The 22,348-nt window shown below is 38.3% G+C and overlaps 1 protein-coding gene across 2 annotated transcripts in view; it reads left to right on the forward strand.

The window, feature by feature from the left end:
* Positions 1-10,758: 10,758 nt before the first annotated feature.
* LOC140233059 (zinc finger homeobox protein 3-like) overlaps positions 10,759-22,348 on the forward strand; it is a 162,479-nt gene continuing 150,889 nt past the window's right edge. For both annotated transcript variants that reach the window (XM_072313172.1, XM_072313177.1), the window contains exon 1: positions 10,759-10,816. The gene's annotated coding sequence lies outside the window, so the exon portion shown is untranslated. The remainder of the gene's footprint in view (positions 10,817-22,348) is intronic.

Raw genomic sequence — 22,348 nt, forward strand, 5'->3', positions numbered from 1 at the left:
GGCCCCCTGGCCATCTCTTATCAGAGGTATTACGGAGTGAGGTTGGACCGCTGTAAAAATACATTGGTTTTATTGGGCCATGATGGTTGCAAACTGGCTGTAAAAAGTAGAGATTGGACACAGAATCATGACATATAATTTTGTGAGGATCTATCACACTGATACGAGTACAATATTGTTTACAGGGAAGGAAAGCAGTCCTCCATTTTAGTTATAGTGTCCATACAGCTCTCATGTCTTATTGTGTTGTGTTGTCAAGTAATGCATTTATTTATTTTTCTTAAATATCAAAATAAAATGAATTGCTATTCTTTGTTGTAAAAACCTTGGTTAATTTTGCTGAGGGAAACATGAAAAAAAAAAATGTATTTGATGAGATTGTAAAGCACAATCCCAATCGATTTGTAACAAATGTTTATTCAAGCGCATGATCTTAGAAAGGAAACATATGTGATAAAATTTGATTTATCTCAGCCACTTAGTCTCCATCCAGGCTTTGTCTGACATGCAATTTATGAGTGCTCCAGACCACTAATCACCATTAGTCACTTATTGTAAAAATGATGTTTGCAGTGACAAATGTCTATTTGAAAGTGATTACTATTATTATTATTGTGTGTGTGATGGTGAGAGTGCTGCAAGGAAAGAATTTAGGAAGTAATGGACATTAGTAATAAATATCTATTGTTGGGTAAAGTGTCTTTGCTGTGTCACTGAAAGTCACTGACTGAAACCAACACTCATATCAATTTTTGTGATAATTAAACAAATATTAGTCTTTAGTCCTTTAGTGGATGCAGATAGTCATACTCTTTGCAACTTTTGATGTAATGTTTACCCCTACTTCTGCTGCAACTTCTTCAGTTATTACTACTACTGTTACCATTACTTCTGCCTTGACTACTACTACTACTACTACTACTACTACTACTACTACTACTACTACTACTACTACTACTACTACTACTACTACTACTTCTCCTACTACTACTACTACTACTACTACTACTACTACTACTACTACTACTACTACTACTACTACGTTTAATCAGTTACTTTTGCTGATAATTTGCTACTACAAACTTCTGTAATCATAACATCTTACCCCTTCAACTTTTGCTTGTACACAGTTACTTCACCACACTATTGTCACTTCTGTGACTCAACTTTCTATATCTAATATTTACTGTGACAGCAATGAATATAATGATGATAATGAAACTAATCTGTAACTAATTTGTTGGTCTTTCTGGGAGAAATTACAGCCTTCTGCCCCTAAATTGAATACAGGTGGTATCACATGACATGAAGAAAATCATTTCATAATGTCATGCTGACACTTGGAGTTTTGTCAAGCTAGATTTAAAGCATGGCTGATAAGTGATGGATGAGTGACAAGAATGGTCTGTGTTGAGTGTATTCCAAAGTTGTGGAAATAAACTTCACCAAATGAAAACTGAATGATATCTTTAGGCATTGAAGACATTCTTGATTATTTTGATTATCTGAATTCCCTAACTTTGATTGTTCACAGTCCCTTAAAACATGTCACTCACTGCACATATCAGACAATTGCCCAGGAGACAAAAGGAAATACAAGTTGAACTGTCGAGGTTTACCCACAAAATCATATTTTTACCCAATTCAGGTTGCTAGTTTAAATTCTCCAAGAGGACTGGTCCAAGTCTATTAGTCATAGATATAGGTCATTTGGCCAGTCCCATCGAGCATGTGAAGATTATATGAAGTGTATGATTGGCATTTCCATACACAAAACTTGCAGTACATTCCTAGCATTGTGAATAGTAGTGCCAAATCTACACTGGGCATAGCCTAGTGCAGAATTGTTGTTTTAACAGATTTAGACAGGATTTCATTTCTTCCCCCCCCCCTTTTTTTGTGGTCATAGTTGATACATGTACTCATACATAGATTTAAAAGTTTTGATCTAACAATAGATAGGATATGTCATCAGACAGACATGTAGAAACACCTGTTCCTCCTTTCTCTTGGTGGAATACCATGGTGTCTAAAGTCATCAGCACTAACGAGGATACTCTGACTGACTCACTGCTCTCAACGAGTCTCTCATCTACAGTTTGTTAACTCTATGGGTGCCATGTTTTAAACCACTCATGTGCCACATTATTCCAAGACCACAATGCATTAGCATTATTGGAAAACTTTTTTTTTTTAAAGCCATGTAACTTCTTACAGAGACGTTCATGCTAGACATGCAATAAGCAAAGTTAGAAAGTTCCAAGCTTTGCTGTGTTGTAAATTTAAGCTATGATTAGTTTTGTTTTGTTTTGTTTGTTTGTTTGTTTGTTTGTTTGTTTGTTTGTTTTTGCAAATGGCCAGCAGCTATGATATTGTCTGTAGGTCTGGGTGGCATGGCTTTTACAGACACAACCATGACAGAAAATGAGAAATTAATAAAGAAACCTCCAATTTAACTCCACTATTCACTCACCAGGCATCGCAAGTTAAAGGACAAGTCCACCTTCATGTACATGTGGAGTGAGTGAATGCAACAATATTAGTAGAACACATCAGTGAAAGTTTGGGGAAAATCCGACAATCCATTCCAAAGTTACGAAATTTTAAGGTATCTGCGCAGTCACTGCTGGATAAGAAGACTACTACAATGTATGATGTCACATGCGTACAACGATATAAGGAAAATAAAAGAAGAATTTCACCAAACTTTACTTTTTGAATAAAGTGCACATTTCTTCGACTTGTTACTGAGGTATGTTAAGGGTAATATTATTCCCCCTGCCTTCTGAAAGAGAGAAGTCGAATGTTCTTTTGTTATGCGAGAAAAGTGAAAATATGTTGAATTCTCTTTATTCTTTCTTTATATCGTTGTACACATGTGACATCACAAGCTATAGCAGTCTTCTCATCCAGCCGTAACTGAGCAGAAACTTCTAAAATTCATAACTTTTGAACGGATTGTCCGATTTTCCTCAAACTTTCACTGATGTGATCTAATAATATTGATGTATTCACTCAACTCACATGTCTATGAAGGTGAGCTTGTCCTTTAACATGTGTAAGGAATAGAATATTGAGTAAAGCTTTCATTTTTACTGTTGCATTTGGTGATTTATTGATTGGTTTGGGCGGTATTGTGTGTTTGAGCAAAATATGTGAACTTGGCACGCCGTCAACCGACTCGGGCGTGCGAACGTGGCACATAAAGGGTTAATCTGAAGATGGAGCTCACACTAGAGAGAGTAACGACTACCTGGTTTACTTTTGACGCCAAAGATCTGTTTCTCAGCATTTTTATGGATATAAAATAAAATTAGAGCTATAGTCACTTCCAAGAAATACTCTGACAAACTTACTGAGAAGAAAACTCTGAAATTGGGTACAGTTCATTTGTGGTGTGACGCCCAGTTTCTGACCTGAACTTGTGAGCATTTCTATCAAGTGGAAAGTTTTAAACTTCACATAATTCCTTGAAATTTGTATGCTCTTGCTCAAAATAGGATATTAAGAATTAAAGAATTTCAGTTCTCAAAATTATGATGTTTCCACAAATTATGTCCTGGCTTGCATTTATTATCTTCAGAGTTGGCATTTAAAGGCATAATTTACCGTTTGCAGATGAAACAAAAACCCAGCGTTAGTGCTTTAAAATAGTTCCAAAATGTGAGTTTGGGGTAAAAACAACCACAGTAAAAATTTGAATCGGTAAAATCGATGTTAAGTATTGTTAAATATACAAAATGTGAACAATAGTTATAATAAAAATGTTTCCAGACTAAACCGTGTACAGTTACGTTTTATTGAGAAAAATACAGATATGTCCTTATATTTTAGGCTTTATTGCGAAAATTTTATATGATAGGATGTTTTGTGGTACAACAGACCTAAATATATGCATTAAATGTCATATCTGGAAAAAAAAAATAAATCATTGTTCCCAAAGGTAAACTGGACCTTTAACAGAGCAGTGTCCTCTAATCAAAGCCATGGCAAGCAAACTTTGCATGCAACTTTTGAAGTCATTTACCTGTGTCTGTTATTAGTGGTGTAACAATGCATTGTGTATGATAGTAATGACAATAATGTTTTAAACATTGGTGGTAGTAGTGGGGGGGGGGGGGAGGGTGGGGGCGGGGAGAATTGGTGGGTTGTCTCTTCGAGAAAGGGGTGTGTTGTAGCCCGAAATGATATCCCTTGAGGGAGGAAATCTGGATTCTTCTCATGAGTCAATAATGATGTAGGCATAATTGTTAAGTACTCACAACTTTTGATCTGCTGTGACCAGAAGACATCCACAGTGTTCAGTGAATGTCCAGGATATTCAAAGAATATGTGTATTCCGAAATTTGAGCAGAAGTTTGACATTATTTTGCCCATTTCACAGAATGCCATATCTTTTGATGGGGGAGTTTGTCCAGCTTGCCAAAGAGGCTGACTTCCAACCTTATAGCCAAACATCTGTCAAACTGCATTTTTAGAACCATTTTGTTTTCATATATTGATTTTAATACCCAAGTACTGTACTTCATAGCTCTATATAATTTTATTATCTTGTTATGTATGTTATTTTTTTTTTAGTTGTTTAGGGTATAAATATTGGCATGTGCTGTGGTATAGAAGGGACTGTTACTCTAATGCTACATTTACACCAAGTTCCTGGTGACCACGGCAATCACATTCCAGGCCACGATGGACAAAAGGGATGGATGTGAGATACCACGGGGTACGGGATGGGCACATGTGACAGTGGTTGCCGTGAATGATGTGTCACATTTTTAAACCATCAAAAGAATTGCCATGGCAGTCACGGTGCAGATGAGAGAAACCTAGTAGGACTAATAAAATGGGATAATCACAACAAAACGTGACAGCATGTAATACTGTATACGCCATATATTTAGAGTCTAATTTTTCAAGAATTGAGACTTCCCGACAATTTCGTATGTGGTTAAATTCGCGATCATGGAGTACAGTCCTGAATGGATAAATGTAGGCGGGCACATATCCATTCATGTCGAGATAAGAGTTAATAATTTTGCGTGTTTTTAAATTTGTGAATAGCACCTGACTCATGAAATTCACAAAAATAAAAGCCTCCTGAAATACTTGGCATATACGGTAGGCCATAACAAAACTTGAAGACATTCCGCAGTGGAATGCGATGGGAAATATGTGAAGTCTATACTGGCCAAACGCTGTGAAAACTCCCATCTGATAGCTACATCCTGGAGTGAGGACCGGAGTGGAAAAGACTAGAATACAGAAGAGGGGGGGGGGGGGGGGAGGGAGGGGGGAATATCCCACATACCCATGGTGCACTGCACATTTTGGGCAAATGGTGCTGCTGTGGCTGCTGGGAATATGGTGTAAACATAGCATTATACTTTTAATCAATCAATAACTTAGAATATGTGGAATAGATTTATGTCTCGTCATTGGAAGATAACTCCTGCATCACCATAGTCCTGTGTGAGTAAGTGGCAAGTTTTAGATGATGATAGAAACATATGAGAAGGCTGTTATTACACCAATAATCATAGAACATAAGCTACAACACCTCTGGCCTCATCATTTATACCCTTTTCATTTGCATTAGGTAAAGTCTTATTTGGTACATGTGACCTTTTTTTTTCAAACCGAAAAATCTCTTTTAAAAAATGTAAAATATAACTACATTATCAACAATCTACTATCTATAGCTTGTTACAAATTCATTACGTATTGGTCAGTGGCTGAAGTAATTTCATCAACAACTATTGTTTTAAAGTTGTGTCGAAGAACCATCAGTAAATGCGAATGCTTTGGAGGACTGGAATTACCAGCACTGTAGGAAAGCTATTTGTAGTGGATGAAATGATAACTATTGACCAAAGGTGTCAAGAGGCCAATTGCTGGACAGAAAAACGCAAAACTGCTCAAAAATTAAGATTTGGAGTACCACTGAGTGTTATTATTTGGATTTACAGTGAAGCAGTGTTGTGATGAACTCATTTCCTGACCACAGGTATTGACCAAATGCGGAACATGAGGCTGAGTGCACTGAATTCAGAAAGTATTCTATCTCAATTGTTTTCACAAACATCCATCCTTCACTTAGAAAATTTTGTAAGAAGTGTATGTGAATGATGGAGAGAAAACGATTTACAAGAGAGGAGTTAGATTCTGGAAATATTCATATATAAAGCAGGAGATCATTGATTGATTTTTGTCAGGGTTAAACTTCAGTGAACACAAAGTATAGCAAGGCAATGTGAAAGATAAAATTGTGAAAAATTGACAAGTATTGTTACAGAGAATAGATTGAGAAATAGAGAACAAAGCTTGTGAGACAATATCATGTGAGTCAATGTGGGAAAAAAAAAAGACTGTCTGCCCGTAAGTAATCATTTTGACAAGAAGTCTTCATGTGACGTTAGGATAGGAAAAGGGTGAAAAAAGAAATATCGGTGGTTCAGGAAAAACAGGAAACATGATAGAGACTGAAAAGAACGCAAATCTGTAGAGGTGGAAACACAGAGACAGATGGAGAAATGTGGGGAAAACAAGAAGAAATAGATATATGTGTAAGAGACTGTTGAAGATAAGATTAGTAGATAAGGTTTTTGAAAAGGAAGGGGGTGGTCAGAACTGAAGAGAGAAAAAAAAGGAGAAGAAATGCTGTGCATGAGAATGATTTTGTAACTGTGCTGTAAATAGTGAGATTGCCAGAATAGATTTATACTGTGAGTACCCACCCATTCCATAGCAGTGTGTCAACTGCTGGATGAGCCTTTGCCACAGAGAAATTTCTTTTTCCACAATATATGGGGTATGTGATCTAATCAATCAGCTAGGTGATTTTTAGGAACCATTGTGAAGGATGCTGAAAGCTTTATTTATTTATTTTTCCTTTTGAATGAAAAATTCTTTCCAGTTTTTCTTTCAGGCTGCTCTACCAGTATATACATTCATTAATTTGTTTAAACATTCACCTTTTTACACATCAGCCTTTCTGTGAATGTTTGAAAAAGAATAGCAAAAAACAGATGAATTAGTCATAGGAAAACAAAAGTGATATTTTACAGGAATCGGCCAAAGATGTATGTGCGTGATATATTCGTTTTGTGTTCTTGTAATGCATTCTTGATATATTCACAAATTAAAGGATGCCAAAGTGGAAAGTCTTAGCCCATGGTGCCAATATACTCTTAACATCAGCATTTTGTGTATAAGAAATTTTTATCCTTTTATATCACAACACACACTTGAAGTGGAGTCAGGTTTTGTTTTGTTTTTTGTTTTGTTTTTTTAACATCCAAGTGAATATGTCACTGAAAGCTGAATAAAAGATGGCATATATTTGTAAAGTCACCTTATTGGTAGCCACTCCTTAAAGGAGTCCATTAAAGCAATCGTTTTGCTAGCACCACACTGTTTTACTATGTTGAGCTTGAGGGAACTGTAAAATTGACCACAAGATGAGTTAGTTCTTAGAGCATGGCTCTCTCAACCCGTTGAGGACAAGCTGATTTTGCCATAAATACATTTTTCATAGACACCTGCCCAAGTATCTTCGGACTAGTCTTTGATGGGTTAAAACAAAATAATTTGAGTTATGATTTAAACACCAATCATGGAGGGTCAACCCACTCCACTGTAAGATTTACGAAACAAATTCAAAATTTTAAAGAAATTTGCAAACGTCTTCAGGTAATTTTAAAGTATGATTATCAATGCACGGTGGTGTGAGTTTGCTATTCTTGAGAAGTGAAGGTGAAGCAAGAATTTAATATTTGTGAAGAGTCATGCGATGAGAATCCTAGAAGAGCTTTAATTGTACAGAAGCAAGAAATATTGTCTTTGAAATTACTGTCTCCTTGACATACCAGGTAAGATAATTTTATGTAGATGTATCATTCTGGAGGCCAGTAATGAGCTGACTCACACATTTGTCCTGTTTACACATTACACCAACATCCACCAGAAACATACAAGTGTCTTGGGAAACTATGACGGTGTCCTTTTGAGGGGTCATGTCTACATTGCTGGCGGTGAAGCATGGCATGAGGATATGTCAAAGAAGTGGGCAGTATGACATGTTGGGAGGTAGATTTTACCTGAACAAACCTCGACGCTGCTCTTATCATGGCTGACAGATAGAGAGGTGGGGCTGGTCCCTCCATGTCGAGAGATCCAACTCCAGAAGTTCACCTCTTTGTAGGGCTCTAGAAATCACAACAGTCACCTTAAATGAGAAGTAAATGCATGACTGCCTTGCCTGTATCGGAAGTTAATGAAATTTGATGAACGATAAAGATAAGTGTAGATAGCAAGGCCAAGGAATGGGATGACTTGTGATGCCAACATCAATATGAATTCATTAAAAATTTTTCATGGAATAACAATGCACCTATGAGGTCAGTCGGGCATGAGATGCAATATAGCCAAGAAACAATAAAGTTGCCCTGTACAAACGCGGTAATGTTTTTCGATAAGCAAACTTAACAAATCTCAGATGCGTCTATCTATCTGTAATTATAAACGATATGCCTCAGAGTTGGGCCTTAATAATGTCGGCATGCCGATCCTATCGAGCCCCCACAATAAAGATACCTCAGTCGGGCTTATGAACAGAAATGAAATTAGAAGAAACTCGGAGGGGAGAGTCCAAGTTGGAAGATAATTGGCCAGCACGCGGGTCTCGTCGCTTTCAGGTTACATGGAGAAAACAATTTTGCAGCGATCTTGGGACATAATCAAAAGAAACCTCTTAAGTTGGGTCCCAAAGTGCAAGATGATGTAAGTAGGAGAGAGAAAGATTTGGCGGTGCAAACCAAATAATGTGCTCGAGATACATATCGGGCTAAGCCTGCCTATAACTTACTTCTGAAGGAGAGCAAAGAAGAAAAACACATCGCGCAGGGGGAAAAAACAATAACCTGATGTATTTCAGCTCATAAAAAGTGCAGCTGAATATAACTCCCAATCAGAATTTAATTTTGAGATAGAAATTTCATTACGAGCAAGATGGAAGCACCTGGTTCGATGGCGGGACTTAATGAAATGAAAAAAAAAAGGGTTTCCAATATCTTACCCCCTTGTACGATCATCTTTTCTCAGCCTGGGTTTGACACAGTTCCCCCTCTGATGAATTGGATAATTTGACAAATGAATTCTGAATGTTTTGGAAGTGTTTGCTGCCTGGATATCTATCTCGGCTAGAGAAGAGTCGCTAGCACCCCCTCTCATGCCATTTCTTCTCCACGATTCAAACCGTAATTTTTGTTTGACAAGATTTCCGCATCTCAATTCGGATCTGACTTGGACGGCGTTGATGAGATTTCCGTGCCGTTGTATCTCATACCAGAAAAGAACCCACCCCCCCCCCCCAACGGTACTCTCTCTCCCATTTCATCATTAATGACACTGAGATGCAACAATTCTTAGTATTGTTCAATCAAGGGACTGCAGCCAGAATGTAACATAGGGCTCCCGTTGGCACCCCTTCATCCTTCCCTCCCCGGACTGCTGGTAAACTCTGCGTCATCTATTAAGCTGGCCTAAGAATCTGAGTTTAATGCACTCTGGGTTTGACATCACAGATCTGACACTCCAATTTAAGCTCTCGCTCCACTGTTGCTCAATCTCTGCCCAAAGTAATGTGTCTCTCGCTATTCCTCGGACATTCCATCGCTGTTAGCTCCAGAGCCACACAAAACAATTTGCTCATCAGGCGATGGATGGTTTATATGCCAGCGATCTTAAAAACGGCATTCCGAAACAATCTAATCTCCAGGCCGATGTGCCGTTGGGAGGGGTCACCACTGGAGAGTGGAGACACCACGAGACAAAATGGTTTTTCATTAACCCTATTGCATCAGAGCTGGCGATGCTGGGTTTTCCTCGCTGGTAACATGAAAGATGGCTGAATATCATTTTGACATTGACTTTGGTTCTCGCAAAGTGTTGGCCCCGTACATTTCTCTGTCTTTCTTGTTAACAAATATGGGTAATGGTAAATTCTATCAATAGGGTATTTGTGAGAAAAGATTGGAGTTAGATAGCATGGTTCCTATCCATGCCCTCTACGAGGCTATCAAGTGACAAGGTGTTATATCGGCTCAAATCAATGTCTTGAGGAGTCAACAGGCAGTCTGTAACACATCACAGCCTACATGAATCCTCTTCTTGCTTTGCCTACTAATGTCTTGCCACCTCAAAAGTGACCATTAAACTATAAACTGTCACAAAAAGTCCTCACAACAAACATCCACAGTATTACAAACACTTTGGCATTGCATGTAGCAGGTGATAAGTAAGACTCTTGCAGGGTATCGAGTATGCGATCAACTGCATATTGGGCAATTTTTACTTTAAAAAAAAAAATCATTGCTCCATAGCTGGAAGTGTCTATAAAGTGGTGCTGAGGTGAACTGATTCAGGACATGTCTTTGAGGTTGGTAGAGGTGCTGATTTTTTTGGTGATCGACCCCATTGTACCACGAGGTCCAGGCCTCTCGTTTGACAGACTGGGCATCATCTTTGTCAAATAGCAATTTTCATCCATTTAACGACAGTCCAAATGTGAATCACGTGAGCGAGGCAAACTTATTCTTGCATCGGTTCATGCGGATTTGTTTCTCTTTTGATGACCAGCAGAAATGACATTGTTTGGGCAATGAGTCTGATATTACACTTTCTTCTTATTGATACTGGCCTGTGTTCACTTTCGCCTCGATGTAATATCCACACTTTTCTTCTTTTCCTTTCTTTGGCTGCAGGATATTGCAAGTTCTGGACTGAAATCTGCAGCTCGTAAAACCTGGATTACCTGCCGGTAGGTTGATGTAGTAGCAAAAGTGTTTCTGTGTCCATCACTGCTCGATCGTGGATGATGTTATGCTGTTGATGCTGAAACCGTATTGACCAATTTGCAGCTGTAAAATGTGCAACGCTCTTTCAGACTAGAGAAACAAAGATCAAAACCAAAACAAAACAATGAATACCTTTCAACAAAAGAGGAAAAAAAGAACCAAAGGCATATTTAGTGAATTCAAAGATTGAAGAAAACCTCCATAGGGAAATAAAGACCAGCAAAAAGATCAAAGTGCTATTCATGTATGTTGAAAGCAAGTGATTTGGGAATAGTACAAGATACTTACATATTGCTGCATCAAAAAGGCCTAATATTGAGTCTCAGAGAGAGCTAGCAATTGTTGATGCCATTATGTGACTGTTTGAATTGAGGAGTTTTGCACGGAAACTTGCAATTTCCGCAAAATTTCATCCACAAGTGTAAATTGCTATCAGATTCAGAACATTGTGTTTCCAATGTTAGATCAGGCTGCCACTTTGGGTCACTGCCTCTGCGTTTTGAATCTGGTGGTTCTCCATTCACCACCTGTGTTCCTCGTTATCAATTCACTTGTATTTATTTATGGACTTTTCTGAGTCATTTACATGATTATCTGATCCTCGAACCCATTTTAATGTCTGATACATTGTGTTTAAGCAATGTACACAAACAAAATGAATTGTGGTGAATGCATGACAAAGAAGAAATGAAAGAGAAGGAAATCATTTTTGCCCATTGCTATGAACATTGAAATTCTTAAGAAAAACCAAGTATCTTTTGTGTGAGTGCCTGAGATTACATTTCAAGTTACAAGGAGCTTCTTCCAGCTTGATTTCAAGAGAGCTTTGTAAACATCGAATGCTCCAGTTTAGTAAGGTATTGCGACTCTTATCCTTAGGATTCACTTGTGTCTTTGTGTGAGGCTCAACATCATTTTTGTCTTCAGTTTTAAACTGACTGATGTGTTGCCAGAGTAGGGGTTTATGTGAAAGTGAGCTGAAGATATTGCTTTGAACAAATACAGTGGTGAGGTTTATGTTTGTTTTTATTTTTGTTGTCATTAGATAGGTTGAATGATCAGCTCATCACGCCATCGTGCCGTGATGGAATATCCACGGTTGTGATGAATTTCAAGACATGGTGTATATCAGCTCCCTGACAGAGACCTGCTTGCCTTATTGAATTGAGGAACCCATTGCAGATAGCCCATCACCACACTTGTAACATTTGCATGTTTTGATTAAAACCTGCGTCTCCATAAAATTATTTGAATCGATTTCCCCCATTTCTCCCCCAGATAGTGCCTGTAGCGGTGGCAGTAACTTTTCTCCGTGGCATTCATCAACGGGAGCATTTTTTCTGCGATCTGGCTCCAATTGGCCATAAATTGGTCAAATTTGATTACTCCTGCACGAGAGCAGTAGAAGAGTGAACTGTGGCTAATTACTGGCTATGTCTTGACATAGACCACTCAGGGTGTCTCTGAAAGTTAAGAGTGTGGTCATGTGATTCGTGTGTGGGAGGGAACTGACCTCGGGCATTCTCTTCGGAAAAAAAAAATGAGAGCATGAACACCGAACAACTCCCTCCATTGGCTAATTACTGTCACATGACTTAAAAAGCCAGGTCTTTACCCAACTCCCCATTCCATTATCTGTATTTCTTTTTCCTCAGAAGGAGGAGGAGAAAGATTATTTTGCTTGGCTCAGAGAGAATCGCTTGTGAGAAGGACAAAGAGCTTAATTGGGGTCGGGAGTGTCTGAGTACAGATGAAAAAAAGAAAAGAATTTTTTTTTTTTCATGGAATTGTTCAAACAAGAAATCACTCAAGCAGTTGGGCCAGGACTGCTGCAGTCTTGATTTGTGATCCCAGTTTTATTTCATTAAAAACCGCAGAAGTGCATTTTATAGAGTGGGACATTGTTGGCAGACAGAATGTGGAGAAACTGGAAGCATTCGCCTGAGTTGTGTCCACGCAAGTCATTCCTAATTGACTTTTTCCCCTCCCTCCCCCCCCCCCCCCCGAATAAGCTAGGCCTTGCTATCAGAAGGGAATCGTTACTGTATGATAGATGACACTGTATTTAGTGCTAATCCACTGCCAATACATTGTGTTTTTGTTCATTTCCGCAACAACTAACCATCGCAAAAAGTGCCTTTGACTCGTCCGCGATCGCCACGCCACTTTGGCGAGCTGCGTCTAATGAGCCTGATGCCAGGACGGGGGGTTAAATTGGCCGCTTCGCCGGGACTTGACGATGGAGTCTTAAGAACTATAAGGCACATTGGGGTCTGGAATTAACCACCCCTGCGCATTAGGAGTAAGAGTGGCGTAAGCCCCAAATTTGGAGAAGCGTTATTCCTCCCACTAGCCCCTCTTTGGCCGAGGAGCAGAGTTAGGACCCCAGTATCTTGTGAACAGGAATCCGCTTTTGTGGCGATGGAGGCATCACCGATTTGGCCCATCCATCTTGCTAATAATCGGTGCTTTGTTTTGTGTGCGGCATAACCTAGGGATTAGGAAATGAAGGGTGACAGGAATTACTCGCGCTTATTTCCCCATCTCGTAGGCTGGAAGAAGAAAAATGTAAATCATAGGGAAGGGGAATCCTCCGCCTCCCCCCAACACCAAAGAGACAATTAAGAGGGGAATTAACTGGATGTTTCATGGGCTCAGCTCAAGCCAGTAGCAGGAATTTGAAATATGTATTACATTAACCGGCCTGGCGTCTTAATTGTTTGTTTGCTTGTTCCTTACATGTCAATAAAGCTCATTACATTGTAATGAAGGTAAATTTGCGGTCTTTTCTCCACAAAGTGCAGTTGCCAAGTCGATTCGACCGATCCGTCGTACTTTGCTGCAGTCGTTCATCGCTGCATTTGTTTCGTTCCTGCACATGGATTTCTGATTGTCCTGTCTTTTGCATAACATGTCTACTTTTATCCCCCTCCATTCAATTATTATGAATAGTCCATCCTACGCCCAAGTGCCATATATCTCATATTCATGTAAGGTCAGGTAAGACTCGAAGTGCAATGTCATATTTTCAAATAAAAATCATAAGCCTTAAGAAATATATGGCATGGCAATTATGAAACCTCCTGGAATTAGTGTTGCAATAAATCTTATCTTTGTGATATTGCACTTAATTTGTGTTTGCTTTCACCATAAATATCAGTAGATATGAGCATAATAAAGCTGAACTGTAAGCAGTAAAGAAATACCAAGGAATGGTTTCATGCCTGTACATTAGTTAGACAACCAAAGCCTGTAGACACATAGACGCAGTCCTTGAACTCTTTGTTTTACCACATCTATGCCATGACTTCCTTTCAAATTGATATGTTTTTATATATGTATGTATTGATGTTTGTTTGTGTGTTTGTGTGGGTTGAAGTGTTTGTGTGTGTGTGTGTGTTTCTGTTACATTGATATTTCTGTTTGGTTTTTGAAACATTCCCTGTTTCTCTTGACCCCAACTTTCATAAAAATGCCATCTTTAAATTACTTTTTGGCAGTGTGAATAGGAGATGGAGAATTGGAGACATTGGAAAATGGCGCACAACATTTTAAGATGCAGGCAATCTCCATGAGACACAGATGAAATGATGATTATGTAATAGTACCCACTTTTGTGTTGCAAGTGTGGAATCTTCTGGAAAAAAAACACTGGATTGCCCCTGCTGTATTTGAGACATAAAACATGTCGCCTTTGTATATACTGCCATGTAAGTTAGTGTTTTAGTGGTAGACTAATAAAGTACGTTGGTCACATGGGCATAATTACACAGGTATGATCATTCTGCTTTTATTACGGGACAAAACTTCACCTCATAATTCCACTGTTAATTTAGATTTTTGCAATTAGTGGGTACAAAGGTTGTGATAAGAGCCATAAACAAGCACTTATCATGGTGGCATCATACACAGGGGTATTAAAATTTTTTAATTTCCTATCTGGCTAAAAATCAAGATAATAAAATCTGAAGCTGTAGCTCCAACCTCATTGCATAGCTTACTATTGATGCTGGGGAGGAGGTTAATGAGTCTGTATCTAAAGCCCCTATGGTGTTACTGACTCTCTTTAATTCCCTCACACAGTCATTAACTTTGCATTGTTTGGCATATCAGTGCTATCTCTTCTTTCTTTTTGAGAACTGGAGACCGGATAGAAAGACGTGTGACGACCAATGTCTGTGCTACAAGGTTCCTGGAAGATCCCTGGGTATGCTTCTGATAATTGTCTGAACATTTTGATTGGTCACTAAATAGCACTGGTTAAGAACTATCCCATTGCTATGGAAACTGCAGATTCATTTGGTCCTATTTGTATATAGGCCCTGTAGCAGAACATACTTTGTTGAACAGGAATGTTGTTGAACAGGAATTCCTGTGGTTATTTTTTGCATCTTTAATCGTTGTGGTTTATTTTGCTTTGCCTTGTGATGTTTGGTGTTGTGAGAAACATCTACCTCTGATCAAAAGCTATTTTTAAGTTGAGATTGCTTGTGATTTATGACACACAGTGTACCATTTCGGGAAGTCACAGTTGATTGTACCCTTATAAGGACAGTACAAAGTAAAGATAGGAAGCTCGCTGTGCTATTTGTTGTAGTTTACTTTCGTTGCAGTCCGCTGAAAAGCATGAAACACTTGGGAAAACACCAAGTGAATCTGATCATATTTTTAAAAAAGTGTTTTTCTCTTCTTCTTTTTTTTTTTTAGACAGATGGCTGACCACAAGTAGGCCTATACTATCATGATTGCTTTACTAAATGTTTAGTCTCCCCTCACAAAATGCTATAGAAAATCCCAAATTAAAATCACTGTCTGATGATATATTTGAAGCTAATTTTAAGTTAATGTAAACCTGTAGTTTTGCCTTGAAAGGGAGTTTAAAAGAATGATTTGCTGCATTTAGGTGTAGCTAAAACATGTCTATGAAAGTAAAGCAGAATGTTCTGTATTTTTCAACTAACCAGGGAATAAAGTGCTTCGTGACTTTGAGATGGAGTTCATATGATGTTGGCCTAATGGATATACATATGATATTTTATTCCTCACATATCATTGTAGGTGATGTGAAGTAGATATATCCTAGATTAGATACTAATTTCTGCAGGATTAGAAAATCTGTTGATTATTGCAGGCATAATGCTGAATTTGTAAATCATTCAAACATTCTCAGCGTCCAGCTTTGTAGCTTGGTTCATGAGACTTGGGGACCTGAGCAAAGGGCTAGAGCCAGGTGTAAGCTAGTCTTGTTCCTGGCCCAACCCAGGAACTTTCAGCTTGATGGTATCAGCAGGGTTAGGTCCTGTGTAGGACCCTCCCAAAATCCATCCAAGATGTTGGATATACAGCCCTTGGCTGAGAAAACTTTGTGGGTGCCTCATACACCCTTCTTCCTTCCCTCTTCTTCCCTTACTTCACCCTTCTCTGAGGTCACTCCTTAACCCGTCGAGGACTGATAATGCAACAACACGCATTTCCCATAGACACCTTCCCGAGTATTGTCCAGACTCGTCTTCAACGGGTTAACTCTGTCTGTGTGCATGTGTGTGTGTGTGTACGTGTATATGTGTGTGTGTATGTGTGTGTGTGTGTGTGTGTGTGTGTCTTAGTATATGAACCCCTGCTTGCTGAAAGGCACTATCTTACACTGTCAAATTCTCTGAATGAATGCATATCTGAAATTGGAATGAATGATTTAACATCAACATTTTATTCACTCAATACAGTTTCAGCAATTCCTGGCATAAAATTTGACAGTTACATAGGCCTACCATATCAAGTATGATTTTTTTTCTTCTTCTTGGAGCAACACTAGTTTGTGCTGTCAATTGGCTTTCATATTGATATCTGTTATTATTATTTTTTTTTTTTGGGGGGGGGGTTGATTGAGGTTGAATCCTCTTAAAAATTTGCAGGAGGTGATTCAGCGTATGTCTGCCTGCATATATTTGTGGAGAAGATATGGCTATTAGATATGTGCAGGACACTAGCTGATATGCCATCCTCTGTGAAGCATGTGCTGAAATTCTAATTAGCAGAGGCAATAAGCCACTGATGACAGATCACAACGGTATCATGGATGAATCAAACAGATATATATAGCTTCAAGCGCGCTTTAATTGCCACAGCCAGCAGGCGCAGCTCGCCGGCTAATTAGTGATGGAGATCATGTTCAGAATTCTGCGGCGTTCTTCTCTTTCCTTATTTCTCCATCCGACCGACATTCTGTGCATCATGAACCTTAAGATGCCTGCACTGCAAAGCTCCTCCGACCGTCTATTTCTTTCCTCATCGCAGAAATAAACTTGACGATTTTTTAAAGAATTATTTAGAAAGATCTCAGGTGGAAGTAATAAAAAATGTCAAAAAAAGAATGACTACAAACATCACCATTACAGAGACGAGAGGAGAGGATATGGAAGTGGTACTGAATGTGAAAGTAAATAACTGAGAGAAAATAAAAGGCAGTAGAGCCACATAACCATTGTGAGAAGGGAAGAGATAAGAGTAGGTTTGTGCATTTGATGAGGAAGTTCAAGACAGTTGTTTTGTGTGACAGGTACTATCAGGGGACTGGGAGTGATCTCTGCCTGGTTTGGATTCAAAGGTTTGCAACACTGTGTATTGGTTGTTCCCGGACAGAATATCGTGTTATTCAGAGCTTGTGAGTCAATCAACATTATGCACCCACACCATGGACTGTTTTCATTTAACGTGTATCAACTGATAAGATGTTTCATGTGTGGTTTTCTTTCATTTCAAATGGGTTTTGTGAACCTCGCATCACAAAGCCCCTTGCAGAAAAAAAAAAGTCCTAGGCCCCAGTATTGGTGAATACAACAATAGTTCACATCCCTTCAAATGTCACAATCTGTTTTTTATTGCTGAACAAAAGTTGCTGATAAAAAGAAAAAAAATGTTAGGACAATAAAAACTGTAGGGAAAAAAGATGAAAACTATTATGAAGAAGAAGCAAATTTGTGTTGTTAGCAGTGGGAGAAGCAAAGGAAACTGTGAGCCAGAGTCATTAGTATCAAGATAAATTATTGCCAGAGGCCAAATCCTTGGACCTTGATCCAAATCCAATGACTTCCATATTTCCAGAAGTAGTCAGCCTTCTATTGTTTGTGTGGCAGAATCTGCTCTCATTTCCCTGTCTGTTTTACCCTCCTGTTGCTATTTCTTTTTATTTCCTCTTTCTTCTGTCTTCTCAGAGATGAATGGTAATGTTAGACAGTAATCTGCTTCCCTCAGAATAATGTCAATTATACCACACAGTAGGCACCCACGTTATGTCTGATGTTTGCAGCGTTGCCATGTATTGAGGGCCTTCTGAAGAAACCAAATGTACCTCCAGCTCACCATCCTTCTACCCCTTCTGAAACTCATTCCAGTCAAAGGCAATAGGCCGCCACATACAAACAAACATACAAATACACACCAAGAAATACTGTATGCACCATATTTTTCACAAATTGGGACAATTTTGCAACCAAGAACCGCACTGAGAAAGAAATATATTCGAGAGAAAAAAATGAGTGATTTCCTGTTTTGGATACAGTGTACAATGCATTTGTGTTTCTTGAGGCATTATTTTTGTAAGTTGTTAATTACTCTTGTATCAGTTGACAACACTGCAAATATACCACGAATTCAGTAATAATTGTTAACCATCAATTTTTTAAACACAATGATTCTTGACTGTTGATGCACCCACACACATAAATAATTGATTATTGCTCTGTACACTATTCTATATGCAAAAATTGGCCTATCTTCAATTTTTGATTTTAAGCCGTCACAATTTTTATACTTTTCCTCATGCAGTGTGTGTGTGTGAATGGCGTGTGAATGAAAGAACTGACTTTTTTCAATCCCATAATTCAACTGAACAAACTAAGCAAAGGCTGAGATGCATCGCCTGTGCTCTGGTCAGTATTCAGGCATGGAGCTACTTAGTAGCTCCATGGTTCAGGCATACCTCCTTTGGCATGCATTGTTCAGAGATGTACTGTAAAACATGATATTTTTGCGGCATGAAATTTTCGCGAATTGGAGCCGACGGCCTTTTTCATGGCATAAAATTTTTTGCGAGTTGCTGTAACATTCAGTGCGTATAGTGTAGACAAGAAATTTCTCATGCATTTTAATTTCGCAAATCTTGGCTTGCAAAATTAAAATGCATGTGAACATTTCTCGTTTTACAGTAACATGCTTTGCTTGTAGAAAGTAGTGAGCTTGAGTTTTTCTGCATCAACTTATGGCATTGAATTTTGCATCCTGATCCAAAATTCCAGGATTCTTGTGTGTGACTTGGCCTAATATCTCCAGAGTTTTCTTGATGGTTTGTCATCCTGATTCCTTTTAGGTCCATAGAGAAAGCCTCTCATTCTGGAAGTTCATGCACGGTTTAGGTGATTTTCTTTCTTTTTTGTAAAAGGGGGCTTGTAAACCCTGGCTGAATGGCATGGCCGTCAGCCTGGAAGCCACGTTTGTGATAAATTTAATTACTTCCATCATACTAGCCAGCAAAAATTTTGAGAATTGCCCCCAAAATTCTGGGTAAAGGTTTTAACTTGACCCATTTCCCCCTCACCACCCAATACTGACACTATCTGTGTCACTAATCACACAACAAAATATTTGTTAGAATTTCGAGAAGGGCCTCCAGTGAAAAAGAAACAAATCCTAACAAACAACATTTGACAGTGGTTTTCTAGAAGACGTTGAGGTAAGGGTTGCAGCTAATGGTAATTCATTGTGAAACAATTGATAGTAGAATGGTAGAATTTCCATTGAAATTGAACATTACGTGAGCAAGTCACAGATGCTTAAAAACTTCACATGTTCTTGCAAGCCATTGACAGAACAATGAAGGGAGAGTTCATTAGATATTGTCTTAGGCTGTGTGAATCATCTTTCCCTTGTTTGAAACGGCTTTCAAAAGCCATTTTCAAAGCCCTTTTGATAGCCGTTTCCAAAGCCCTTTAGAAATGGCTCCAAAATAGTTGCATTTATCAACTCATCGCGAACACGAAAACTGGCCTTGTCACTGGCTGCATTGCGCATTTTGACCTGAGGAGAAGGGGTCATATACGTAACTGCAGTACAAAGCCATTTCAAAACAGCTTTGCGTTTATCTCGCTTCAGAGGGCTTCTAGAAACAGGTTTCTGGAAACCTGTTTCAGAAACCTGTTTCGGAAACCCGTTTTGGAAAGCACAAATTTGCGGTTTTCAAAAAGGCTTTCCGAACCCCATAATCAAAACAGCTTTGCATTTATCATCTCGTAAAAATTCCCTGAAAGCCGTTTGGAAAACCTGTTTCTGCTGAGAAAAAGAGTTGATGAACGCACCCAAAATGAAAAACTGAAAACCAAAATGAAAAAATGAAAACTCTGAGCTTTAAATGATATCAAATGTCTCAACATTGGACATTCCTAACCCACTAAAATAAATAATTGAAACCAAAGAGGCAGAAACACTACTTTTGAGAAAAAGTTTTTGAAGTTAAAACACTTTACAGCATACTGAATCAGCCTTACAGTGGATGGAACAAAAAGGGGATTTTATACTCCACGGTAACCACTGTGGAGGGATTATAGAGATCTACCTGAAACTTGGTATATTCACTAACAACATTCTGTTCATGATTATATCACAGTATGAAAGCACCTGTGTTTAGGGTTTCTGTTCTATTTTCACCTACACTTTCATATACTGAGTGAAAAATGGAGAAAACCAACAGGTAAAAGTATCTACAAAAAAACAAAAACAAAAACAAAAACAAAAAAAGTTCTTAACACTTTGCTTTGGTTTGGGTTTATGCTTCTGATATTGGAATTTTGAATTTGAATTTAGAAAATATCCAAGTACCTACACATGCCAAGTCAATTGAATATGTATTTTTCTAGCCCTACTGGATATTCAACCTGTGTGACTTTTTGTGGGTTTTATGCCATGCCATAACACATGTTGATTAAATGTGTGCAACAAAAATTATCTTTTGCTTCAACATCAAATTATGGGAGAGGGGTCCCAGATGACGTGGTAACCATAAAACAATCAGTCAATAAATGGAGTCATCTTTCTAGAAAGAAAAAAAAAACAAAGCAAAACTGAAAATGGGTGTTGAGCAACTTTGATGACACATTGTAATTAGAAACCTCAGGTTTCCCTTTATTATAAAGAACCCCCAAATGTATGGCAGATATTGTATGTGTCCAGCCAAATGGAACAAACACTTTTATGACCCGTGGAGTATAGCTGATGGTAAGATCCTTTACAATGAATCAAAGACAGAGTCATTCTTGGAATTGCCCATTTTTTCCTCACTTTGCATACTGGTTGGAAGATGATGACAGTTTTTATGCTTTCCAAGAAACCAGTGTATGAGAAGACGTGAAATGGTTGTATATCTGGCTAGAGATTGCTTGTTGGAAGCCCAAAATGTTTGTGTTTTTCAGTTTTGATTGTTATAATCACTGAATTCCTTGGTTATTTTTGTTAGAAGCCACAGGTAATACACAGCCAAAGCACCTGTTCTGAATGCACAGAAATGAGTGGAATCAATTTTTGATTTTGGAACATTATAGTACTTTAGCATTTTAGGATTCTGATGCGATCAGAGTTGGATGCATAGTTCTCCAGCTCCATTATCTCTACTATAAGTTTGAAGAGAGTTCATGAATTTGCTGTCAATTTTCATTAAGTTTTATTCTCAGTTTCTCCTTGACTGATTAGTTTTGACATTATACTGTGTCAGTTTCATTTTTCATCACTGTTCTCATAATCTTACTGTTGTGGGCTGTCTTTTGTTTAGGGAGCAGTTAACCCGTTGAGGACGAGTCCCGAGTATACTCGGGCAAGGGTCTATGGGAAATGCGTGTTGTAGCAAAATTAAACCGTCCTCAACGGGTTAAGAAAAGAAATAATTGGGTGTTTGTGTGTTTTGGTGGTGTATTTCTGTGTTTGGCCATCTAAATGCATAAGAGATTAATCTGAGGAGATTGTACAGAAATTGATTTGGAATAAGCCATCTAGTTGTCTATGAAAACAATTAACACAACTTTTATAGTGTCAAATCAATAGCAGGAAAATAATGAAGCATTGGAGAAACATGATAAAGGAGCGTAAATGATTAATGAAATTCATAATGTAGGAATGTATAGGGAATAGGAAGAGAATGTGAGAGAAGAGAGAGAGAGAGAGAGAGAGAGAGAGAGATGTAGAAATAAGCAGAATAACAGTTATGTGATTAGATAAACTGGGGATTTAGTGCAGTAGTCTTGTTTCATTGCTTTCTATTTCCATCAAAATAATAAACTCCGCTGCAGTTTGTTTTGCAAAGAGTGTGAAGAAAAAGAAGAATTGCTTATTAGGTCTAAGCTTTGAATAGAGGCATTACTTAAAGGTAAAATGTATTTTTCATATGATTGCAGAAAGTGTTGAGTTTTGCTGTAAAATGGAGACATATGCAAGAATTGTGTGAAAAAACAAAC

The sequence above is a fragment of the Diadema setosum genome, chromosome 9 (genome assembly GCF_964275005.1).
Source record: "Diadema setosum chromosome 9, eeDiaSeto1, whole genome shotgun sequence".
Classification (NCBI taxonomy): Eukaryota; Metazoa; Echinodermata; class Echinoidea; order Diadematoida; family Diadematidae; genus Diadema; species Diadema setosum.